The 18,562-nt window shown below is 35.2% G+C and overlaps 1 long non-coding RNA gene across 1 annotated transcript; it reads left to right on the top strand.

Annotated features, from left to right (window-relative positions):
- The first annotated feature begins 2,902 nt into the window (after positions 1-2,902).
- On the top strand, positions 2,903-16,603 carry LOC137644055 (uncharacterized). Its single transcript, XR_011045120.1, has 3 exons — positions 2,903-3,016; positions 4,894-5,029; positions 5,999-16,603. It is a non-coding gene; the product is annotated as an uncharacterized lncRNA (long non-coding RNA).
- Positions 16,604-18,562: the final 1,959 nt, after the last annotated feature.

Raw genomic sequence — 18,562 nt, 5'->3', positions numbered from 1 at the left:
CTGAAAAGGAATATACAAGACCACAATTCTGTAGTAAATTGTCGTAGAAAGCGATATAAGTAAAAAGGCTGTTTATTAGTCGGTCTCTTGCAATTATAGTAGTTATAAGCTTTGCATCTATCACATTGGACACAGGAACTTTATCCTTGGCCTTAAGCCTGACTCACCCCATGTTCAACTGATATTGACAGAAAATAATGATCACATCTGAAATAGTGTGAGATGGTGATATAATATTAAAGTAGTGAATAACATGCAAATATATGATAATACTCTATTCTCCACATCAGCTAACGAGGCGCTCTCTTGATTATTTGCTTCTACCTCTAAGATCTTGGTGACCCCTGGGGTAGCAGCAGTAGGGGATTTGGCATAATAGAAGCTTAATTTGTGGTTAATAACGGAGGGTCGGCTGTGGCACCCTGGCAGTAAGAACCAAACTCAGTGGAATCCCTCGTCAGGCTGAGAGGAGCTAAGAGAAGTAGTCTCCTTTTGTTTGCTGTTTTATATCAGATACCCCCAAAAATGGGGGAAGTGCCTAGGTAGATAATCAGCTGCTGCTCCAGGCCAGCTCATGCCAAGTCTCTGCGACCCTCCTACTCGCCAAGGTTTCCATAGCGCCTCTCTCAGTACCAAAGACAGTGCCCCAGCGGCCGAGTAATTGGAGAATGCTTGAACACCACCCCGTTTTAAGGGCTAGTTGCTTCAGCAGGCGTGTGGTTATGCATTCCTTAGCGGTGTCACAAAGTAGCTGATAGGTACTAACAGAGAGGCAAGGTGAATGTAAGTGACTGTATTCAACAAGATAACGAGCTTATAAATAAACAGTTGAAAGCAACAATGTCACTAAAACTCCAACAATGTAAAACATGCAATGGCAACCTGTTAAAACAATAGTATTACAGTGTATGAAACAAGTTAGGTACAGCGGATTCCAACTTCATGGCCACAGCCTTGCTGTCTATAGCAACCAATACCCTTTCATAGCGCCTATATTAGCATGCTTTTAGACCCCATAACTCATAAGTTTGGTTCATCCTACAGCGCCAGTTCCGCTTGCCAAAAGTGGCCCGCTGGGCATTCTGATTCTCCGTATTTGCTCATTATTTACTTTACTTTTAAGGGCTAATAATGCTGTAAAGAAGAAGGAGCTTTACATCTAACAGTGAAGTGATATAGCTCTCAAACTTGTGCTATGGTATGTTCAACGAGGAACCAAGGACAAATGGTAAATAAAGGAAATATTAGTACTGTACATGCCAAATTAAGAAATAACTCTTAGACAAGAATAGAAGAGGACACCAGAGAAATAACTAAGGTTTGACAAATCATGGGACAGAAGACAAAACCATCTATTATGGAAATGTGACTGAAAGATCAATGGAATATATCTGAATAAAAGAAAATCTGGAACAAGCTAATCATAAGAGGAATGAACATAGAAGTAGCAAGTTTTGAAAAATCATTAATGAAAAGAAGGAAGAAAGAAAACAAAACAGACTATAACGATGAAGCTTATGAATTTTAGTGAAAATCATGGAACAGTCAAGCAAGTCTGTGTCCATGTCAAAAATCCTCTTCACTCGCGGATCAACATCTGACCATGACAATAAATTCGTTGAACTATAAATACATGTTAAGGTCTATTCATCATACAGCAAAGTTAACCAAGGCTTCACATGGTATATTTGTCGTCAGGATTTACAGCATGTAAAGGCAAGCCACTGATAGAACTAAGCAGGTGTATGGAAAGAATCGATACAAACTCGGAACAACCAGACTTGCAAAGTTGAGATGCCTACAGAGCAGGTGGCCACAAGACACAGTTGAGAGAAGGACTACCAAGAATCCAGAAGGAATCAGGCTTATAGACCATTGGAACCAGATTTCTGTGGGTGAGTTTGAAGTATTTAGTAATCAAATATTTTAGTTTGTTTCTAATGAGACTATAGCTAAGCAGGCTATACCATCCTTAATTCTTATCACTTGAATATAGCTACTTGCAAAAGAAAAAGATCATGAATTTAAAGTATGAAGAGTATCTGAAAGATTTTAATGGTGAAGTCTGATGGTCATTACGAGAAATCTGTCAATGTAAGATTCTAAAAGGAATATATTTTTGGTCAGTAAAGAGAATATGAAATTATTGGTTATAGAAGAGAATTGTAGTTCATGATGTGTTAGGATATTCTCAGTTACAACTGCATTCAGTATTTTTTAAGCAAAAAACAACGTTCCCCCTCATGGTTAACTGCTGATTTTACCCCTTCTGTACTTGGTTGCTTAATGGGATTACTTAGCCCAGCATGTGGCCGTATGACCCAAAATCATTCACTAACATTTAAGTGTTCCTGGACATATTTCATAAGGGATAAAACAAATTTCCAGTAATATTGAATTTGTCTGAAAATGCATTGGTTTCTCTAATGACTCCTTAAAAAATGGTCTTGCATCTGATTGTGTAAATTACTTTATTATATTTCACAAAGGGAACTATAAAATGTTAATTTACGTTATTTATTTGCATAGTTCAAGTAATTGTCAGGTTAGGATACAAGAATTACCCATGACTCCAGAGAACCCATATCTTTTTTTTTTCTTTCTTTTTTTCTTTCTTTTTTTTCATTAGAAGAATGCTGTATCATTACCCATGACTCCAGAGAACCCATATTTTTTTTTTTATTAGAAGAATGCTGTATCATTGCCCATGACTCCAGAGAACCCATATCTTTTTTTTTTTTTTTCTTTAGAAGTATGCTGTACACAGTACATTGTGCAGATAGCCTTGAGTAAAGAACTAGTTATAACATTAAAGTTTTCATAATTTGACTTTTCTGGAAGAGTTTAGACAACAAGTTAGAAAGTTTATTATGATATATTATACAATATCATGATATTTCAGGTACCTATGGCTTACCCAGATCTAAAAATACATGTTAAGGTCTATTCTTTATATAGCAATGTTAACCAAGGCTTCACATGGCATATTTGTCGTCAGGATTTACATCTTGCAGAGGTAAGATCCTTTTAGAACTAAGGCTTTTTCTTTTTACAGGAGTATGGTAAATAGGAGAATGCCTTTGATTGATAGTAAAATACAGTATGGTGTAGCCGTAAATACCTTTATCTATGAACACCAATACAGAATTTCAAACGGACAGGGCTCTCAAAAATAACAGGCCATCTTGAAGACAGCTATAGAATTTGAGTATATATAATACTTGATACGTCTGTGGTAAAGAGTTAGAAGTGAAAGCGTTTTTGGTGAGCACGCCGACGAATGTTAGTATCCACGCAGGCTTTTTTTTTTTTTTTTTTTTTTTTTTTGTTAAGGGTATTATTTCTGTATTGTACAATTCAATGCTAAACATGGTACTGTAGTTGTTTTGTCTTCCGCAAATAATTGGGTTATTTTTATGCAATTGATCTGGGTATTTTACTGGTGTCTTAAGTATGTTGTAGCGATTAAAAGTACTGTGTACTTTGTCTTCAAAATCTAGAACTAATTTAATGATGCAAGAATATTTGAATAAAACTCACATTAGTAGCATAAAGAACAAACTTTTCGTATTGGTTGAAAAGTATAATAAAGTAATGCATAAGAGTTACTGATATTAGTTATAGAAAATAGCAGAAACTTTTCTGAGTAGATGCTAGTTTTAGATAATTACATAGTATTGTCTGAAGTCTGAGACCCATAATTTGGTATATCCCTGTGGTTTCAATGAGAGTTTGTTCCTGTTTCAACTTCAGGCTTTTATTTAATAACTAAAGCTCAACCCACTCAGCTATGTCGTTTCAATACTTTAGCAGCAGCTTAGATTTTGAGGTTAAACTGTTGTTTGTAACGAGTAAAATTGCCTATCGTTTTCTGGTAATGTAAGAAATAGAAGCTCCAAGAGAGTGGTGTGTACTGAACATAAAATAAGGGCTTCTTTAAGAGATAGGCTGGCAGTAAGCTTTAAGATGGAACTTAAAAGAAGTAACAAATATAATGATCATCATCCAGGTTTATTTCAGTCCATCAAAACTACTGTATTCTTTTTAACAGCTTAAAATCCTTTTTGCAATACGATACCTTATTTCTCTAATTTCACGGAGTCAAAGTAAAGCTGTTAAAAGTTTTGGTTTAGGAACTGAAAGAGACATTTAAGGCGCAATACTGGTGAAAGCTGATTTCATTATTAATTTATTACTATAACTGGAAGTTGCTCTTAAAATAGTCCTTAACTAACCAGTGAAAGTAACATTGGGAAACTGAACTTGGGGAAAGGTAAATCATTTTTAATGAAAGATTTTTTGTTATAGAGTTAGCTAAAACGGTTAGATAGATCATTTTGAGTCAAATATGAGAGTAACAGAAGAAATTGGTAAACAACGGTGAGGCGTTGTATTAATTTCTCTTCCTTGCTGATTTCGGTAAGCATTGTTAATTTTCAAAGTATTTGAAATGGTCTTAAAAATTACTGTATATATCCAGGCTTGAATAATAATAATAATAATAATAATAATAATAATAATAATAATAATAATAATAATAATATCGTTGAAAATAATAGCTGCCTCAGTGGCGTTAATCTTATAAAAAAAAAAAAAAAAAAAATCAGTAACTTATAATGTCATTCGTAATCAATGTTGTTTGTATTGCAAAGACAGTTGTTATAACAATGACTGAAAGGAATTTGATTAAATTGCCTTCAATGAATAGTAACAGATCGCAACACGAACCAATGGTTCCTGTCCAATCTAATGACCCTTTTAGTAATAAGAGCCTGCCTATATAGATGCTTAAAGCCTGGTAATATAAAGCTCATTTTCCTTATATTAATATAGTTTAAGAAGGAAGGAATTTAAAATGTTATCCATTGCAATCACAGAGTTCTTCTCTTTCAGAAAATAACTGCAGTTTTCGGTTGACATCTGAGTCCTAAAAAGCTAAGAAGCTCTTTGCAATATATACGGCTCAAAATGTCTTGGAGAGGAAATACAAATCTTTAAGGAAATTATTGGTATGGAGCATCGTAGTGAGGTAGGTTCACGGTAAACAAGAAATATGCTTTATTGGGGTGAAATGTTAAACTTAAGTGGTGTTTAAAGAAAATCAAATTACTGTAACAATCGAAAATTACAGGTAAATCAGAGACGAAACTGAATGAGTTGAATTAAATGTTAACTTTAAAGTTTGTATAAGTCTCAGGCAATATATCTTTGATACTGCATTCTCTTTTTTTTATATATTAATTTTAAGAATATAATGAGTTTAGGAGGCCCAGTCCTATTCTTTAAAATTTTATAAAAGAGAAACCTTTTTCGTGTGAAATTTTCAACCATCATGACTCGTCTTGCATTCTATCTTTTCCTTGATAACTGTAGGTCAATTATGTGCGTTATATAAGTGGTAAGGTATGTGACAAGTAACGTGAGAAAGCAAATTATAGAGAACAGTAATTACTTGTATATAAACACGAGAGATCGAATTACAGGAGTACATGTAGAGTTTGAGCCATATCAGGGAAGGTTGTGACAATGTCTATTCTTGTAATATTTTACGAGATGTGTGAAAAAGTTGAAATTGTTCAATACAGGGTATATCCAGCCCAAGTAAAAAAAAAATATATATATATATTATATATATATATATACATATATATATATATATATATATATATATATATATATATATATATATATAATCTACTCCCTTTTTATTTAGTAAATTTTGCATTACTAACCCCATGGGTAATTAAATTTTCTGTAATTGTAATTTTAACTAAATAAAACTTCCAGAAATTTGTTCTTGATAAAGTACTACAGACGTCCAAAAGACTAGTCAAAAGTCTCTGTCCCAACTTTTCCACTATATAAATGGGACCTAGATACTATACTCCTATGTATGAAGCCTGGATATACTGTAGCTCATTGTCTTCATCCTAATATTTTGTAAGATGATAGATCTTGGTGTAACACGACTTAATTAACTTGTTTCTCAACTCCTCAGATATAATCTTGAAAAGTGTGATCAAGAAATCTTCAAATTCATACATCAAAATCCTACGAAATCAAGATGCCTCTGCAGTAATAGAAAAAAGCGTCAACATTATTTTTTTTAGAGAAACCAATGGCATTTTCATTGAATTTCGGATTGCTTAGAGTCATGATTACCATAGTATCAGGTGTCAGGCATTTTCAAGTATCAGGATATATTTATCTAATTTAGTTAATCAGATATTAGGGAAATTTACCATTTCTAGGTATATAATCTCCTGGAAATATACTAATGTGATATCAGGTAGGCCAAGCTCAATACAGTATATTAGTTTAACGCCAGATTTAAGCTGATCAAATTCTATAATTATCTACCGGCAACTATTACATCATTACCAACATTAAGTAGATCAGTAAGGTAATTCACATGATTTGTACTAGTTTAACTGAAGCTTATGTTTATTTCAGGCATTACATTAGTTATGTAGATTAGGAATGATGTTTTGCAAACATTTCTTTGTAGTAGTTACGAATGATTTAGTGACGTAGAACCTGAGTCAATACTTACATTGGCCCGGTCAATTTTAGCAAAGCTGCAAATTAATGCGAAAAGTTTTACACGGTTTTATAGATTAGTTTAATTAGTTTCCATTATGATAGGGATTTTTAGTTAGGGTATTCATTACAAATAACCAATTATGGCAAAGGTCAGAATTCATTGATAGCTTTTAAAAGTTTTGCAGCACTGTGATATTGCATTGGCATTTGGTAGGTTATGTAAAAAAAATCTAGTTTAATGCAGGCAGCCTATTAGACTTAAATTCTCAGATTGTTACCGTCGTTGATAGCAAATATTTCTGAATAGAATTTATTGACCAATGGAGAATTTGCCATAATTCTTGAGCGTTAGATAGTTTCGTATATTTATAAGTTTGCCTTGAAAATAATGCATCTTGATAAACTTTAAAGAGACAAAATTTAGTAAAACCAAAGTTTTAGTAAAACCAAAATTAAGTAGAAGCAAATTATCTTTAAATACTGTTTATATCTCAAGTGCATTGTTATCATGGCATGTCTGCATATTTCAAGACACTGCTGGCACGTGTAAAGGACATGGATTAGTACACAATCTAAATTAAAATGGCTTAGTTGGTGAAGGAATATTCGGCATACAGGATAGGGTATGAATTAGCAAGTACACTCAAAGGTGCAGTTTTACAGGGAGTCTAGGATTGTAGGTTGATATTCGTTTTGAATGTATCTAATTCAAAATGGAAGATTTTACCCTGACAACTTTAGTCGCAGCATGTGAATTACTAAATAAATTCAAAAGATAAATGCTGATTCAAGGGAATTTTGATAGTGGTATGGAGAATTTGAGTTAACCACTGTTTAATTAAAAGTGCTAATAGATAGGAAATTGATATTGTAGATGTTTGAATTGATAAGTAAACAAAATTCATAACTGAGGATTTTTGGGTCTTTTCATTATTGATGTAGAGAGTTTTAAGGATCTAAGTTATTAGGTGAACTCAAAACAAGTGCAAGTTTAAGGGGAGTTTTGGATAGTAAACCAAGATATTTTTTGGTATATATAAAGATTGATAAGTAGCTTCAATAACATTAGGGTTCATTTTGATTGATTTTACCTTGATAATTGTTTTCTTGACATTATTATTATTATTATTATTATTATTATTATTATTATTATTATTATTATTATTATTATTATTATTATTATTATTATTAGCTAAGCTACAATCCTAGTTGGAAAAATAGGAAACCATAAGCCCAAGGGCTCCAACAGGCAACAGGAAAGAATAGCCCATTGAGGAAAGGAAATTGAAAGCTTAGGATTTTCCCAGATCATTGTTTTTTTTTTCTTTATAAATCTAGTAAGAAAAAGAGAAAACTTATTACCTTAAGCCATGCTTTGCTATTTGGGTATTTTCTCTTTAATTACACATAGGATTTTGTAAATTAGCTTTTTAAGTAGCTACAGTACTTGAAGTTTAGGTAATTTCAGAACATCAGGGATAGTTCAAGCTCTAGTTATCAGAAGTAACAGTTTATAGAAAGAGCTTCCTCTCATATTAGGGATAAACTCTTTTATTTCAGCCATTGTTTGAGATCAATGTTAGCAAGGAGATATTAATGGCACGAGACCCTTTTTTGGTATCTCTAATTTGAAAGGTTTTTAAAATTTAATTACCATTGCCACAGTGTCTTGACATATGGAATTTTTTTTTTTTTAGGTTAAGGCATAAATCATATAAAAATGTTAAAGTGCTACACATAATTCCCATTAGACCTAATAAGCTTTATATTATGTCCAACATTTTAATTTGCAAATTCAAGTAATTCAAACAATGGGAAAAATTTTGTAATACCAATTTGTATATCAATTTTATTGTACAAGACTTCTGAATTTCAACTTGATGCTCTGCTCAGTTCTCATCGAGTCATATAGGTCCTTGCAGGACTTTGCCCTGCTCAGTTATTACAAGGTCATATAGGACCTGATAGGATTATGGCCAGCTCAGTTCTCAAGTCATATAGAACCTTGTGGGATTATGGTCAGCTCAGTTCTTAAGTCAAATAGGATCTGGTGAGATTATGGTTAGCTCAGTTTTTAAGTCAAATAGGACCCTGTGGGATTATGGTCAGCCCCGTTCTCAAGTCATAAAGAACGTTGTGTGATTATGGCCAGCTCAGTTTTCAAGTCAAAGAGGAACTTGTGAGATTATGGTCAGTTTAGTTCTCAAGTCAAATAAGAACTTGAGATTATGGTCAGTTCAGTTCTCAAGTCAAATAAGAACTTGTGAGATTATGGTCAGTTCAGTTCTCAAGTCAAATAAGAACTTGTGAGATTATGGTCAGTTCAGTTCTCCAGTCAAATAAGAACTTGAGATTATGGTCAGTTCAGTTCTTCAGTCAAATGAGAACTTGAGATTATGGTCAGTTCAGTTCTCCAGTCAAATAAGAACTTGAGATTATGGTCAGTTCAGTTCTCAAGTCAACTAAGAACTTATGAGATTATGGTCAGCTCAGTTTTCAAGTCATGTAGAACCTTGTGGGATTATGGCCAGCTCAATTCTCAAGTCAAATAGGATCTGAGCTTATGGTTAGCTCAGTTTTCAAGTCATATACAGTAGGTCTTTGTGGGATAATGGCCAACTCATTTCTCAAGTCATAGACGACCTTGTGGGGTTATGGCCAGCTCAGTTTTAAAGTCATATAGGTCCTTTTGGGATTATGGCCAGCTCAGTTCTCAAGTCATAGAGGATCTTGTGGGATTATGGCCAGCTCAGTTCTCAAGTCAAATAGAATCAAGTGTGATTATGGTTAGCTCAGTTTTCAAGTTATATAGAACCTTGTGGGATAATGACCAGCTCAGTTCTCAAGTCATATAGAACCTTGTGGGATTATGGCTAGCTCAGTTTTCAAGTCATACAGGACCTAGTGGGATTATGGCCAGCCCCGTTCTCAAGTCATATAGAACCGTGTGGGATTATAGCCAGCTCAGTTCTCAAGTAAAATAGGACCTTGTGGGATAATGGTCAGCTCATTTCTCAAGTCATATAAGACCTTGTGAGATTATGACCAGCTAATTTCTCAAGTCATATTGAGCCCTTGGGGATTATGGCTAGCTCAGTTCTCAAATCATATAAAACCTCGTGATGAAATGACCAGCTTAGTCCTCATCAAGGTATTGAGGGATTAACTGTATATAGAGTTCCCACAGGTGCATACAGTGTGACCTCACAATCTAGGTTGAGAAATTAGAAGTAGCCATAATCCTTTTTAGTGTTGACAACCATAGAAAATAGATGGATTACTCTAGATACCGATATTACAAATTGAAGTCTTTGCATAGAAGTATTTCTTAACTGAAAGCTGCTCAGAACACTTGACAAGCTTCAAAGTATCACAGTACTCTAGGCTTGAGTCATCTCGTAAATAATATTTCATTTTCAACTTTCTTATTCTTGACATTCTTATCTTAACGTAGCAGAAAGGTAAACTATATTAAAACGTTGCTGGTTAATATTTTTAAATTCAAAAGATGTCTTAAGTAAATTTTCAAGTTTTGTCAATATACAGTATTTTGATTAGTTAATGTCCTGTATTAGGTTGTAGTTTAAGTATAATTTTTTCTTGCTTTTAAGAAAGAAAACCTCTTATTTTAGAGAGTTAGGGACAAAATGAGAACTTGAGCAATTGCTTTAAACATTGCTTCATAGAAAGAGCTATGAATTATTGCTTATCAATTCCAAAACAAAGTTGAAGTACAGAAGTCCACTGATATAAAATGTGTAGTTAGAAAAACTCCGAAAGATTGTAGTAGTTAGAAAACTTGGAAAGACTTTAAATAAAGAGAACTCCTTGGAGTCAGCATTGCAATGACCCAAGGGAGGTTCTCGGCAGGGAGTAACCAGCCAGTTATCAGCTTCGAAGCAGATTCAAAGACCTGTTTTCTAAGGCGACAGTTGATTGCTGAGGTGGTAAAGTCCCCCACTCCTCTTCCCTTGTGCTCTTCTAGATCCATATCCGTTTTATATGTAAGCGTTGGAGACTGTTCAGTCCCTTTCTGGTGTAAGAGAAGCTGCTATGCATAGAAGTCCAAGGGGGGTGGTAGGGTTATTTCTGAGACGAGCCATTTGCTTACTTTCTCAAATCGATGTCTGAGATTTAGTACGTAGGCAAAATTACTCGTCTGACTTGTGATGGTTTTTTGAAGTATGATGTAGAAATGTGTAGTGTTTTTCCAGTCGAATTTCAGTGTAGCATTGTCGAAGAGTAATGGCCATCAAAAATTTTGATGTGCAATTCCTGGATGAATAACTCATGAGGAACTCTGTTGGGTTTAAACATATCGACATTCTCTACTTTAAAATTTTCATGCAATTTTTCACAGGTCATTTTGTTAAGAAAATTTGTTGCTTCTCGCAAAGCCTCATAGAAAGCCGAGAGACATTTAGATTTTTAAATTTATTTGTTTAGAAACGTTATCATGTCGTTAAATATTTCTAATTTCTAATTGCCATATTTTCATTCAAATCGTTGAGCTACTGATTTCTGGCCAATTTCGTGTGATATTTGTGATTTAATCTAAGGACTCTTGACAAGAGTTAAATTGTATTTTTCTAGATCAGAACTTGTCATTTTACAGTGTGAATTTGATTGACTGTTTCACATGCTGAATTTTACGGTAGTTTACTTGAAAATTTATTCTACATATTGATAAGTATAAATATATATTATTTCCTGCCAGATGTCTTAAAGGTTGAATTTAGATATATTAATTGAAATAGACCAAAGTGGTTCCTTTGGTAAAGGATATTGCAATACAGTACTATATTTTTACATTTTGTACACACACTGTTGTTTCAAAAGGTGGCACCAAATTTGGGGGTTAAATAGATTTTCGTCTTGGACTTTACATCCATTGAATGTATTTGACATAAAGGAAGGACAGATGTCACGATGGATATTATGATATGTCATTTTGAGTAGCCTTGTAAATCCTATCATAGTCTTCCATTAGACAAACACTTGTTTGTAGTTACTTATCTTGGGGAAAGTCTTTTCCCTAGATTATTTTGATCCAACTTCGTATTTGTTAATTTTGGTACACAAGAAATCTTGTCAATGTCAGCATGTGATTATAAATGGTAAATCGTGAGATTTTTCCAGGAAGTAGGCCTTCTGATTTTTGGTGGTACTGGATTCATTAAGAGTTTGTTCTTGATGGTCTAGCTTTGGACTAACAAACATGTTAGTTGATGACAACATTTGAAGTTCTACTACAAGGGATGATTAGAACAGGGTGAGTTCTTAATACCTAGATTAAAGATCACTCATGGATGGTAGAAGCGAGAGACCGGACAGTGCAATAGAAACTGACCATATTTATATATGATCAGCCCAAGACCCCATCTCTATCAACCCAAGTCCAGATAGGGTCAGGCAATGACTGCTGATGACTCAGCAGGTTAACTTATTTGGTATCCCAAAACCCCCATCCCTGTCTCATAAGAATGGTAAGGTTGCAGACACTACTAGAAACTATAGAGCTTGAGTGGGTCTCAAACTCCCGTCCAACAGATTGCTAGGCAGGAACGTTTTCAATAGGCTATCACAACCCTTGCTTCTGCAGTATGGATGCATTTATGTGGCTTACAAGACCCTTTCGTGGACAAGTTGGAGGGAGATTTGGTGTTGCAGGATAATATTTCTGACGCCTCACCACTCCTTCAGGGAACTTACCACCTTATTGCCTATCATTCTCTATACCATGTCTCTGGAAATGTTGGAATGTTGCAGTTCTTTAAGGTTGATCTGGGTTTGTTCTTACTGTATATCCCTTCTTTAGGCCCCCTTGTCTTCTATGGCCCTATTTTAGTTGTCCAAACAAATACCGGTATATAATAAAGTAAAATTTTATGAAACAAACATTAAACCCTCATAATAGCTAATAAACCACATGTTTCTCCTTTATCAAAATTTATTTTGATTAGTTATTCAGCCATAAGGATCAACGACCAAGTCAGCATATTTGGCGTCTAGTGACCATGGCTTCTATGCTTTTGCATCTAGTTAATACTAAAATTTCTAATGCATTGAATCTGATCTTTCTTTGTGAGGTACATAATTTTCTGCAAAAAGGATACGTGAAAGTGTTCTAGTTGTTCTAGATGGCATCAATGTACAGTCTAGGCCTCTGTACCATAGAAATGAGTATGAATAAATTCTGCTTTATATACTTGGATTGTAGTGGTCAATCTTGGGTGTTCGTTCTGGAAAACCCTGGTCCTCAGCCTACTAAACACATGCAAAGCCGTTTCATTATCTCCAGCACACAATCAATTTTGGTACCATATAAAACAATATTATGAAGATATGTGAAAAATGCTACATTACAAACTGTGTATCATTAACAGTGAAGAGAGGTACATTCTAATTTGGTCTAGTTTATGCTATGACTTCTACTTTCCTTGCATTTACTGTATCTGTAAGCCAAGGGCCTGGTATGTTAAAGACTGAGCCCTTAATATGCTTTACATTGGTTCCGGCGTGTGGACCAAAATGCCCGTGTCATCAGCATAATGAAGGTCAATCAATAGGCAGTTGATTGTTTTCTGTATGAGCATCTAACCATCTGACCTTGGACAGGTTTCCATATTTCTCACAGTCATTGTTAAGGCAATGAACAGATTGAAAAGTAGAGCAACCAGAAAATCACCCTACTTTATTCCCATTTCCATAGAAAAGGATAAGAATTCTAAGCCATCAATAGAGACTTTTGATTAACATGGAATAAAACAGATGAAGAATTCCGAAGTATTTTGAGAGATTTTCTAGGAACTTCATATTTTTCAAGTATCCTCCAAGGAAGCTCACAGAGCAAGTTTTCAAAGGCCTTGGTAAGGTCAATAAATACTGTATAAATATGAACCATAGATTCGGAAATACGGTTAGCTATGTACTAGACCATAACTCTCAATTTTACCAGTTGCAGATAGAAGGTAAATACCTCGGCTGCAGTAGCTTCCGTTCTTTTTATCCTTATATAGAGGAATAATAATCTATTCAGGACAGGTATTTGCACAGATAATCCTGTGCAGTTGATCATTTAGAATGTAGTCCCTCTGTTTTAAAATCTAACCTATAATGTTGTCAGGACAACAGCTTCTGCCTTCTTTAATGCTATTTATTGTACTCAGAACTTTGTGCAATTTTGGGGGGATTTTGTGGTAATAGATAAGAGATAAGTTAGATAGAGCATCAATAACAGTCTTGTTAACAATGTTAATTATGGCTTATAACAGTGAAATGTACAGCTCGGTAGTTGAGAGCCTCAGTCCGTGTCTTATGATGATTGTGCCTCTGTTTCGGTGACTTCAGTGACTGGGCCTTTCTTCTTAAATATGACATGCTATTCGTTGTTCAAGTAATTGGTGTATGGTCTCAGAGTTCTTAATGACACAGTTTGCATGAGAGTACTCAATGAAACTGATCGTAGCTTCTGTAGTATCTCAATATTTTACAGAACTTTGCCCACTCGGTGTCCGAATCTTCCTTAGGAGTGTGGGTTAAGGAAAAGAAATCAACAATTTGAGAACGAAAAGGATTTCTCATCTCTTTTTCAGTGCAACACAGTTCAATTTCTTAAATGCAACTTATTTCCGGTTTGTATGTCAAATTTAGAATTTGAAGATGGATCTCACTTTTCGATTATATGTTTAGCAGGACTTTAGTTTTGCTTACATACTTGCTGTCACTTTGTCTGTGTTTTAGAGCCTGCTCTTGAGCTGGAATATTGTTTATAATGACAAGATCAGGCTCAGCACATAGGGAAAGTAATCGCAGGCCATTAACATTCATGTTGCACGTATCTTGTTTTTTCCAACATGGTCATTAAAATTTCCCAACAAAGGCAACCTTGTCAATTCCGTTGATGTTTTGTGGTACACTAGTTTGTATTCTGATGTTATTAGAGAACGTTGTATTTGATATTAAGATGTTAGGCAGTGACAGCAGATTTACCATTCAACCATCAAGTATGGGGAAGAGAAGTTTATTAGTAAGAAATTTATTTGTAATAGTGGATTTTTTGTATACAAAATTTAATCCCCAATAGAGGTAAACAGAAATCAATTATGACTGGAGTATACTATTCAGAATCTAATTCCTAATTATGGATTTTTACATTTGTTGATTATTAGTTTGTAACTTCAGAGCGAGTTAGTGATTTGGAGCTTGAAATATCTATTTATTTGTGGTTGTTGAATCCAAGTTTCCTCGTTTTTACATGACAGTTTTAGGATCTGTTATCTTTGAACTCATCTTATAAACTTTACAGTTTATGATATTTCGAAGAGGTTAGAGATTCAGAAAACGTTTATTGCTCGAGATTTTTGTCCTCTTTAATAATATTGGCTCCAGGAGACAATAATCTGTCTAGAAGTGCTCAAACTATTTAATTTTTGGTTTAGGAAGCCTCTTAGTTCATGATATTCATGAATTAGCCTTTGGTAGTTTTCTTTGCTTCAGTACACACTAATGCAAATTAAAGAAATCTTCCTGTTTCAAGTTTTGGTTTAGGAAGTCTTAGTTTACGGCACTTAAGGTCTCGAAGTTGAACTAGACTTTAGTAGTTTTAGACTTGTGAACTAATCTTAGTTTACCGCTTTTGTATTCGTGAATTTTTCTGCCCTCTTTGCATTCAGAAAGAGTAATACAAATTGCTCATAACAGAAGTCTGTTCGTGTGTAGAAACTTCATTTTGGGCTTATTATCTTTATCTAAGAAGCCTGTATATTAGTTAGCAAAATATTTTACATAGAAAGTCCCTCACTGTATTTTACTTTTTGCTATATTAGAAAGTCTAGGCTTAATTGGGCTTAATTCTTAATAATTTACATGCTAAGAATGTATATGGGTTTGCGAGTTTTCCCTTTTTCATCATTTCCCTGAAACACTGTTTCCAGCTTTGAAGTCTGTATTTATCTAAATTTTTACCTAGAAAGTATGTTAGCGCGCACCTTTATTAATTGATTAACGGACTCAGAAATTTCTATATTAGACATAAATTTATTCTAATTATTTGGCATAACATGTAAATATATACATACATTGTTATAAGATTCGGGAATATTTCCATAAAATGCTTTTTTAATATTTGCCCAAGATGTTCATTCAAGATGTAAAGTCCTTTTTAGTTTTTATCAAGAAATTTGTAAGGTTTCTTATGAAAAGTATGTTCATTTCCCCAAAAAGTGGTGTTTTTTACCCAAAGATCGAACCTTCTATTTTGTGTTTCTAAGTTTGTTTCATAGGAAAGTATTATTCGTGAAATCTTTTTATTATACAGTTTTAATTTGCTGCTATCTAAAAGGTTTACTTTCGATGTTTATTTTGGGAAAACCTTGGTGTAAATTCGAGAGTTAATTTTGGCAGAGAGAGTTTTTGAAGATCGGGATAGGTTTTTACTAAGAATGTCTTTCATTGTGAGGGGAAAAAACTAACCAGAAAGTTGGAAAATTTACTCATTTTTGTTTTGCTTTTAGTGAAAGGTCAAAATTAGTACTTTTTGTCAAGGAAAATATTCGGTTTTAGAGTTTTTTTTTTCAAAAGTCTGTCAGTTTGAGAAAGGATTTTGCTACCTATCCAGTCTTTCTTCAAGAGTGCATTTTGCTGACTGTAAAGTCTTTTCAATAGTGCCTTTTGCTGACTGTAAAGTCTTTTCAATAGTGCCTTTTGCTGACTGTAAAGTCTTTTCAATAGTGCCTTTTGCTGACGGTAAAGTCTTTTCAATAGTGCCTTTTGCTGACTGTAGTGTCTTTTCAATAGTGCCTTTTGCTGACTGTAAAGTCTTTTCAATAGTGCCTTTTGCTGCCTAAAAAATCTTTGTTCAAGAGTGCCTTTTGCTGCCTATAAAGTCTGTCCAAGAATGCCTTTTGCTGCCTATAAAGTCTGTCCAAGAGTGCCTTTTGCTGCCTATAAAGTCTATCCAAGAGTGCCTTTTGCTGCCTATAAAGTCTATCCAAGAGTGCCTTTTGCTGCCTATAAAGCCTGTCCAAGAGTGCCTTTTGCTGCCAATAAAGCCTGTCCAAGAGTGCCTTTTGCTGCCAATAAAGCCTGTCCAAGAATGCCTTTTGCTTCCTATAAAGCCTGTCCAAGAATGCCTTTTGCTTCCTATAAAGCCTGTCCAAGAGTGCCTTTTGCTGCCTATAAAGCTTGTCCAAGAGTGCCTTTTGCTGCCTATAAAGCCTGTCCAAGAGTGCCTTTTGCTGCTGATAAAGCCTGTCCAAGAGTGCCTTTTGCTGCCGATAAAGCCTGTCCAAGAGTGCCTTTTGCTGCCTATAAAGCCTCAGTTCAAGATTGCCTTTTGCTGCCTATAAAGCCTCAGTTCAAGATTGCCTTTTGCTGCCTATAAAGCCTCAGTTCGAGTGCCTTTTGCTGCCTATAAAGCCTCAGTTCAAGAGTGCCTTTTGCTGCCTATAAAGCCTCAGTTCAAGAGTGCCTTTTGCTGCCTATAAAGCCTCAGTTCAAGAGTGCCTTTTGCTGCCTATAAAGCCTCAGTTCGAGTGCCTTTTTCTGCCTATAAAGCCTCAGTTCAAGAGTGCCTTTTGCTGCCTATAAAGCCTCAGTTCAAGAGTGCCTTTTGCTGCCTATAAAGCCTCAGTTAAAGAGTGCCTTTTGCTGCCTATAAAGCCTCAGTTCAAGAGTGCCTTTTGCTGCCTATAAAGCCTCAGTTCAAGAGTGCCTTTTGCTGCCTATAAAGCCTCAGTTCAAGAGTGCCTTTTGCTGCCTATAAAGCCTCAGTTCAAGAGAGCCTTTTGCTGCCTATAAAGCCTCAGTTCAAGGGTGCCTTTTGCTGCCTATAAAGCCTCAGTTCAAGAGTGCCTTTTGCTGCCTATAAAGTCTGTTCAAGAGTGCCTTTTGCTGCCTGTAAAGCCTCGGTTCAAGAATGTCTTTTGCAGCCTAGTAGTGCTTTTGCTGCCTAGTAGTGCTTTTGCTGCCTAAGAAGTCTTTGTTCAAGAGTTCCCTTTGATGTCATAAAGACTGTTGAAGATTGCTTTTTGCTGTCTATAAAATCTATGTTCAAGAGTGCCTTTTGCTGCCTAAAAAGTCTGCTGAATAGTGCCTTTTGCTGCATATAAATTCTGTTCTATAGTGCCTTTGACTGCCTATAAAGTTCTGTTTAATAGGGCTTTTTGCTGTTTAAAAAGTCTTTATTCCAAGAGTGTCTTTTGCTGTCTATAACGTCTCTCTTCAAGAGTGCCTTTTTAAAGGTTTAACGGCCATTCATGAATGGCAGAGGCAAGGGGCAGTGACATTGCCCCATCGAGCAGGATAATGCCCTAGAGACTGACCATATTACATATGATCAGTGCCCATGCCCCCTCTCCACCCAAGCTAGGACGAGGGAGGGCCAGGCAATGGCTGCTGATGACCAAAGAAACTAACAAGTTTGAGCGGGACTCGAACCATAGTCTGGCGTTCACCAGTCAGACACGTTACCACATTGGCCACCACAACCCTTGATGTCCATAAAATCTCTGTTCAATAGTGCCTTTTGGACATTGGCCACCACAACCCTTGATGTCTATAAAATCTCTGTTCAATAGTGCCTTTTGGACATTGGCCACCACAACCCTTGATGTCCATAAAATCTCTGTTCAATAGTGCCTTTTGGACATTGGCCACCACAACCCTTGATGTCCATAAAATCTCTGTTCAATAGTGCCTTTTGCTGCCTAAAAAGTCTGTTCAATCGTGCCTTTTGCTGCCTAAAAAGTCTGTTCAATCGTGCCTTTTGCTGCCTAAAAAGTCTGTTCAATAGTGCCTTTTGCTGCCTAAAAAGTCTGTTCAATAGTGCCTTTTGGACATTGGCCACCACAACCCTTGATGTCCATAAAATCTCTGTTCAATAGTGCCTTTTGGACATTGGCCACCACAACCCTTGATGTCCATAAAATCTCTGTTCAATAGTGCCTTTTGCTGCCTAAAAAGTCTGTTCAATAGTGCCTTTTGCTGCCTAAAAAGTCTGTTCAATAGTGCCTTTTGC

This window comes from Palaemon carinicauda, chromosome 7 (assembly GCF_036898095.1).
Source record: "Palaemon carinicauda isolate YSFRI2023 chromosome 7, ASM3689809v2, whole genome shotgun sequence".
Classification (NCBI taxonomy): Eukaryota; Metazoa; Arthropoda; class Malacostraca; order Decapoda; family Palaemonidae; genus Palaemon; species Palaemon carinicauda.
The sequence above is the reverse complement of the archived record's forward strand: the minus strand, read 5'-3'. Positions and strand labels throughout refer to the sequence as shown.